Raw genomic sequence first — 8,317 nt, forward strand, 5'->3', positions numbered from 1 at the left:
TAGGTATTATTTTTGCTCTACAACCATGTGGATCTGAGTTTGGATCCCAGAACCCAGGTAATAAGCGGGGCTTGGTCTCCTGCACACCTATCACACCAGTGCTCTAGAGCACAGAGACACTGCCAGCCTAGCCAAAAAAATGTGAGCTCCAAAAGACAGCCCCTGCCTCAAATGAATAGTTTATATAAGTGGTTCTTAATCTGTAGGTCTCTACCTCTTTGAGGTTGAATATCAGATGTCCTGTACATCAGATACTTGCATTATAGTTCACAATGAGTAGTGAAGTGATGACAACATTTTATGGTTGGAGGTTCGCCATAACACATGGAACTTTTATTAAAGGATTGCAGTATTAGGAAGGTTAGGAACTACTGGTGTAGGTAGTGATAGAGGAGAACAACATCCTCCTCTGCCCTCTGGGCACATGCACAGGATCATACACCCACACATATATGTACACATATACTACACACATACAAAATGAAGACAAAAATAAGGTGGACTGCCACCAAGCCTGATGACTGAAGCCTGATACCTCAGACACACTCTCACATTGTCCTGACTCCTGCATGTGCAGCAAGACATGCTGTTTGCTTCCCCTCATCCCCATGTACACACATTTTTTAAATGTAATTTAAAAGAAATGAAATATTAAGCCAGTCTTTAACATCTGCACATCATATGGTTTCATCTATATGACAAACTGAAGAAGGCAAAACTTTACAGAGTGAACACATGAGTGGTGGCCAGGGGTAGTGGGGGAGGAGGGGATGAAGAAGCAGGGGATAGAGTGTAATTGGAGGCTTTTCTCTGTCCCGCCCTGTCCTGAAGCTGCTTTTAAATATTCACTCAGAGGTTTATATTAATTATAAATGCTTGGCCAATGGCTCAGGCTTATTACTAGCTAGTTTTTACATTTAATTTAACCCATATTTCTTATCTATGCTTTGCCACGTGGTTTGTGGCTTGTTACCTCATTTTCTACATGTCTTGCTTCCTTGGAGGCTGGCTGGCATCTGCCACAACTCTGCCCTTCCTCTTCGAATTCTCCTAGCTTGGCTCTTGAGCTCAATCTCTTCCTGCCCTGCTATCGGCCAATCAGTTTTATTATTAAAGTGAGCATAATCCACAGCAATAGAGGTTTTTGAAGACAGCGAAACTAGTTTGTGTGGTACTGTGATAGAACATATATGACATTATACATTTGTCAAAAGCCATTGAAGTGTAATACAATGAGTGAACCCTAATGTAAACTATGAACTCTGGGTGATGTGATGTCATAGATTGTAAACTACACAGCATTTGGTATAGTATTGACAGTGATGGAAGCTATGCATATATGTGGACTGTAAAACTGTTCTAAAAGGTTTATTAGACAAAAATGTAGGGTACCCAAGCAAACAGTTTAAACTTCACCCACTTAAAAATGGGCTGAGACATGTCAGCTGTCAGATGACTGGAGGAAACTATTAAGAAAAAAATGGATCATGGACCTAAATGTAATACCTAGAATCATGAAACGCATAGAAGTAGAACAAAGCAGGGAGTATCTACATGACTTTGTTATTAGGCAGAGAGATTTTTTAGATCAATGCCTTAAGTATCTATTTAAACAGGTATACTGAGCTCTTAAAGCCCTATTTTACTAGATATTTAAGAAAAATGAAAAGATGAGCTAGAAATTGGGAGGAAATATTTGTAAAAGTTGTATTTTTCTTCAAAAATATATAAAACACAACATGTGGGTAGGTATAAAAGAGGCTGGGTGTAGTGGTACATGTCTTTAATCTTAGCATTTGAAATGCAGAAGCAGATAGGCCAGCCTTGTCTCCAAAGCTTGTTGGCTAGCACTACATGATGAAACCCTGTCTCAAACAAAAACAAAAAACTAACGAAACCTAAATATATTCTGGACTAAGAATGTCCTGGCACCAGCTCCCACATTTTCTTTTCAGACATATTAATTTTCTGTAAGGATTCACTATCACACTTGGAATCACTCCTCTCACCCAAAAAATGGATTCTGAATTCATGTGCAGTCTATCTGGAAACTATCTGAAGCCTCCAGGCGAGTCATCTTGGGAGTCGCCACCCTGTGAACTTAGAAACCAACTCTCGAGATGCTTTATGATCCAAGTGAGCCAATGTTTATTTTAACCTTAAACTCGTCAAGGAAAGATTCCATGTTTAGAGCTGGGGAGAACATAAGCTGAAGATTACCTGAAATATTCTTTCCAGAGAAACAGCACTAGAGGAAGCAAAAAAACAAAACAACATTGTGGGTTAAAAAAACACATAGAAAACTGGTCCACAAGAACTGATAAAGCAAAGGAAAAAAAAAAAAGAATATACAGTTAGACAGAGCCCAGTCTTGGACTCTTCTGGAGGAGCAACTAGAATATACAAAGAGAATGGCTCTCAGTGTGGAGCAAGGCAAGCAGAGCCCAGAACAACAGGCCCATCTTCAAAGGGAAAGAGAATAATCATATGAAGTTATGTGCAGAACTCAGAAACTTGATGTCTTAGAAGTGTCTTGACATTGACAACAGCGCAGCAAGCAGCTGAGGACAAGATCAAATATCTCAGGGAAAAACAAAAGCTAAGCTTCAAACTGGGTACTCCAAGGGAAAAGGAGAAACTGGCAAAGAAAAGTTAAAAAGAGTATCACCCCAGCCAACTTTACTCAAAGAGCACTGTCTTTTTGAGTATGAAAACTTGGCCGGTGCAGGCTTTTCTGTCAATGCACATTTGCCAAACCTTGTGGGACAAAACACTCTTGTTGCCCACGTATCCTTTCAAAACCTATGCCTACTGCAGTGACTGAGCCTACAAGCTGCCCAGAACAGTTTTCCAGTGTGAAGCTGTGCCTTGAAACTCAGAAAAGTCTGATTCATTTTTTAAAATATTTAATTGGTTCTTTGAGAATTTTATAGAATGTGTTTTAATAATATCCCCCCTAACTCTTCACAAATCCACCACCCTTTTTCCTGTCCACCCAACTTTATGTTCTTTCTTTTTAAACCCATCAAGACCAGTTTGTGCTGCCCAAATATTCTTGGGTGTGTGTCCTTCCACTGGAGTGAGGTCAGTTCATTAGTGGGTACACTCTCAAAGAACATTGATTATCTCTTCCAGCAGCTATCAGTTGCAGATAGCTCCTTATCTAGGAGAGGGACTTCATGCTCAGCTCTGCCCTCTGTGCTGAGATTGGGTCTGTGTTGGGCTTGCCCAGGTCTTTACATGCTGTCACAACCTCTGAACTCATATGTGCTGCTCTCCTTTTGTGTCTAGAAGACACTTGTTTCCTTATAGTTATCCATGGCCTGATTCTTAAACTCTTTTGGTCCCCTATTCCACATGATCCCTAAGCCTTGGGAGGATGGGTGTGTGTGTGTGTGTGTGTGTGTGTGTGTGTGTTGTGTGTGGTTTTTTTTTTCATGTTCCAGTTAGTGCTGAGCATTCCATACTCTCATTTTCTGCATTTATCTAGTTCTGAGTGTGTCTGTTAATCACCACCTACTGCAAATAAAATTTTCTCTGATTAGGATTAAGAGATGCATTAACCTATAAGGTTATGCAGTTTTATGGCAATGCCTTTTGTTCTTGCCAGTTTTGAAATGGGGTTTCATGATATAGCCCAGGCTGGCCTCAAACTTTCAGCTCTCCTGCTTCAGTCTTCTGAGTGCTGGGATTACAGGTATGATCTACATCTAACATTTTATTCGTTTTTTTTTTTTTTTAAACATTAGGGTCTCTTGGAGCCCAGGCTGGCCTTGAATTTACTGTGTAGCTGAGGGTGAACTTGAACTTTTAATCCTATCTCCACCTCTCAAGCACTGGATTATAGACATGTATCATCACTTGTAAGTAGTGAAGATGCCTTTAACTTAGGTTGTATGTGACCAAGGGAGAACACAGAGTTGTTTAACTTTTAGAAGACAGTGGCCTAGTGACAGGAGCTTCCTCTGTTCTCTCTGCTCTCTTTTAAACACCTAATTTCTTTTTTAACATTCTATTATATTTTGTCTTACTGCTTTATAATTTCTGCTGACCTGTGTTCTTTGCATTATATATAATGTTCACCAATATAAATCAACAATGTTAACTTCTAGGAACAAAAAAGTAGTATTCTTATAAGAACATTTATGAAGAAGTTGGGTATTTAATTAACCTCATCCACCAAAAAATTAGGTAAATATTGTATGTTTCTATTTTATTATTTTAAAGTCTGTGATATCTCAATAGACTTCTCTGTATACATGCTGTATAATAAATTTACACTTCTTCACTCCAAAAAAGTATGTCTAACACTGTTACTCACTAGGCAAACACAAATTAAAACTACATTGAGGAACTGTGGATATTACTCACTGGTAAAAGGCTTGCCTAGCATGCATGAGGCCTTGAATCCAATTCCCAGCACCATAAAAATATATGAATTAATTTAAAATGTTCAAAACCTTAAAAAACATTACAATGAGAGCTACATCTGTATGTAGCTACTAGCCTGTTGGGATAGCTAAGGATAACCCAACGGCAGCAGGGCTAGCAGCTGCAACTCTTGGGTATTCCTGGGACAGGTGTGAAGTGGTACCACAACCTTGAAAACAGATGAGAGTTGAGTTATTTTGTGGTATTTGGATCTTTTTGGTGGGGTTGGAGAGGTGGCTCAGCAGTTAAGAGCACTCACTACTGCAAAGGACCCAGGTTTAGTTCTCAAACCATACACAGTAGTTCAAAACCATCTTTAATTCTAGTTCCAGGGGATCCAATGCCATTTCTGACCTCTTTGGCACCAGGCACATTGTGCACAGACATGCACTCAAGCACACACATACACATGCATTTTAAAAAAATAAATATTTTTAAAGGATCTAAATCTGATGTTTTGAGATAGGGCGTCACTCTTCAGGCATAGTTCTGCTTCAGTCTCTTGAATGCTGGGATTTCAGGTGTGGTGTGCACTACCACCCCAGCTTATAATGCACTTACAGTAGGATAGTAAGCCCATCCTAGGAGTTTACCTTTAAGAAAGGAGCACTTCTGCCATCAAAACATGTACACAATCATTTATAGCATTTTTATTAATGACTGCCCCCCAACTGGAAACAGGGAATGGATAAGTGAGCAGAGGTACATATGTATTCTAGGAAACAGAAATGAAAAGAAATAATGTGTATATATATATATATATATATATATATATATACAGTAATATGGGTCAATCTCAAAGGCATTACATGAAAGAAGCTAACTTCAAAAAACTCCTAATAAGTAATGACATTAATGACATTCAGGAAAACCAGCAGTGGCCAGGAGGATAGGAGGAGCAAAAGGTCTATAAAAGGCCACATGGAATTTGGGGTGCAATAGAACTTGTTCCTTAATTTAAAAAAGTATCTGTGTGTGTGTATGTGTGGGCATGTGTTTGTGTGGTTGCACATGTGCATGTGGGCATTGGAAAGCTAGATATCAACCTCAGGTGTCCTCAGGCTCTATCCACAAAACCACATAAAACATTATTGTAAATATAGCATAAATTTGTGACATTGTTGTTCATTTTACAGAACAAAACAGGTGCAGTTTGCTTACAGGAAATGATCAATTCTTTCTATAACTGATTTTGCTCACAGTGGACTGCCTCCTGCCTTCACCTCCTCCTCTCCAGATCATCCATGTTGAAGTCTGTGTGTTTCTTTGACTGATGTGGTAGCAGAGACACACTATTGTCCTTTAACATCTGGGCTGAATGTCACTGCTGCAGCAGGAAGTTGTGACCACATTGAGGTCATTGTTTGAGACCCTCAGGGCCTATGTGGCATCCTAGAAAATCCCATCTCCATGAGCTGGACAAGGCTGTGCATTACTCCTCATGGAATAATGGCAGCTATAATGGCCACTATTCTGCTTGTTGTGACAGATGGGGCAGCAGCCACAGCCTCCCTGGTTCAAATGGGAGCCACTACCTCTACACTTAATATTGCCACAGAAGAATCATCCCTAGCATTAAGTACTCAACAGCTGATTAATTCCCATTTCCAGTCAGCTATACTCAATTTACAGCAACAACTAGATTTATTGGATGAAGAAATCCTGACATTAAGATGGCTGGTAAGAGGAAACTGTGATCCCCAATTTTTCTCCTTTTTAAAAACCCCTTATCTAGTCTTGAATATAACACAAGCCAGGAATCAGTTTAGGGAAATCATATTGGGAACATGGAACAAAGAGTTTTTAAACCTTATGGTACAACTCTCTAATGAAATCTTAAGCCTGAACTCCACGTGTATGAAACCACTGGAGATGTCTACAGCATTCTTTGCTCAAATTTGAGATCACATAAAATCAATCCTTGACTCTTCAAAAATTATAGCATGGGGAATGATAGGGGGAATGGTACTTTTTTTTTTTTTTGGTTTTTTTCGAGACAGGGTTTCTCTGTGTAGCTTTGCGCCTTTCCTGGAACTCGCTTTGGAGACCAGGCTGGCCTCGAACTCACAGAGATCCGCCTGGCTCTGCCTCCCGAGTGCTGGGATTAAAGGCGTGCGCCACCACCACCCGGCTTGGAATGGTACTCTTAATAATTGTGTTGTTTAAGTGTTTCCTACAGCATGTTTCCCAACAGTGCTGTATCAACAAAATGACCCTGCAACTGCTAATGGCTCTGGAATACCCTGATCATCGCCCCCTCTAAGGAAGTAATAAGAACCTAGTTCACGGAAATTTGTGATGCCTCTGTCTGATGCCTCAGTCCAATGCTCTTGCACCTTAGACACTTTCCAGGGTAACCACCCTTCGAGGGCTGGTAGCCAGAGATGGGTAAGAGCCTGTTAGGCAGCCCTTCCTAAGACAGGCGCAGTCGCCATGTTGAGGGACCCCTGAAGTGGGGGTGACAAGATTAGAGCAAAGAACTCTAATTCCCACTAGCAGCCCCAAAATAAGATTTAAAAAGGTGATATGAGACAGGTAAGGCCAAAAGCACTGGGCTACGCCTTAAGCAATCAAAGAGCTGTGACATGCACAGAGAGTGCTCTGGCCAGAGGAAACCTGACCCATAAACTCCAAACTGGAAAGGATGACGTGCAGCCCCGGAGGCAACCAAGAAACACCACAGTAGCTAGGAGCGAAGCCCACCAAAAAAATCTACACACAAAACTCCAGCCCTTTGTTTAATAAAGGAGAGATTGCTTGCAAACCTCCCAGAGTCTGTGTTATTGACTCTGTGTCTGCTGATCCCTGCCCCCCTGGGATCAGAGACAGCAGGACTCCAGCTGCAGAACCAGCAACACTGCAGAACCATGATAAAAGCATCAGAGAAGTCTTCAGTGAAAGACATTCTGCAAATTTGCCTGCCCAGTGTTCCTCCAGGCTTTTGAAGTCATTCAACAGAGAAAAATGATGACTAATGTGTCTTTGATGAGTTCTCAGAATTTGAGATCAATGTTGAGTAAATTTTGGACAGTAGTGTATTAATGTTTGTTCATTCATTTTGACAGGTACAACATATGGATGCAAGTTGTTTGTGATAGGAAAACTGAATATGGAATATGTGGGAACTCCCTGCACTCTCAATAATTTTTTTAATATAAAAGTGTTCAAAAAAATTGGACCAGGGATGTAGTTCAGTTGGTAGAGTGCTTGCACAGCACCCATGAAGTCCTGAGTTTATCCCCAGCACTGTGGGGAACATAAATTGGCTGTGTTTGTGAAAATATCAGTACTTGGGAGATTGAAGCAGGAGAATCAGAAATTCAATATTGCCTTCACCTACATATCAAGTTTGAAGCCAGCCGAGATACATAAAACCCAGTCTATAGGTGAATGAATAAATAAGCCACTATTTGAGAGAAACTAAAGAATATATGAATAAATGGATAGATAAATAGAAGATGATAGGTAGGTAGGTAGATACATAGACAGATATTCAGACAGACAGATATACATTCTAAGCCCATAGTTTTAAAGATTTATTATGAATAAGATTTGACATTGTTAAATGACATTCTTAGAATTTTATCAGACTGTACAAATTGATAATGTGATTCCAAAATGATCTTAAAGACTAAAGTTGGAGGATGTATACTTCCATATTTCAAGATGTACTAGAAAGCTATACTGAGAAATTGTTATTACATATCTGTAGTTGAGTAGACAAATGGAATAAAATATCAAATTCAGAAATAAACCCAGATATGTAGCAACTTGGTTTTTAATAAAAGTACCAATTTAGTGTGGGAAGAATGTTGTAAATGGTGTTGGATCAAGGTGGAAATTCTTAAGGGACAAGTGAGATGCAACCCCTGCCCCACACCATTCA

The sequence above is a fragment of the Peromyscus eremicus genome, chromosome 19, assembly GCF_949786415.1.
Source record: "Peromyscus eremicus chromosome 19, PerEre_H2_v1, whole genome shotgun sequence".
Lineage (NCBI taxonomy): Eukaryota > Metazoa > Chordata > Mammalia > Rodentia > Cricetidae > Peromyscus > Peromyscus eremicus.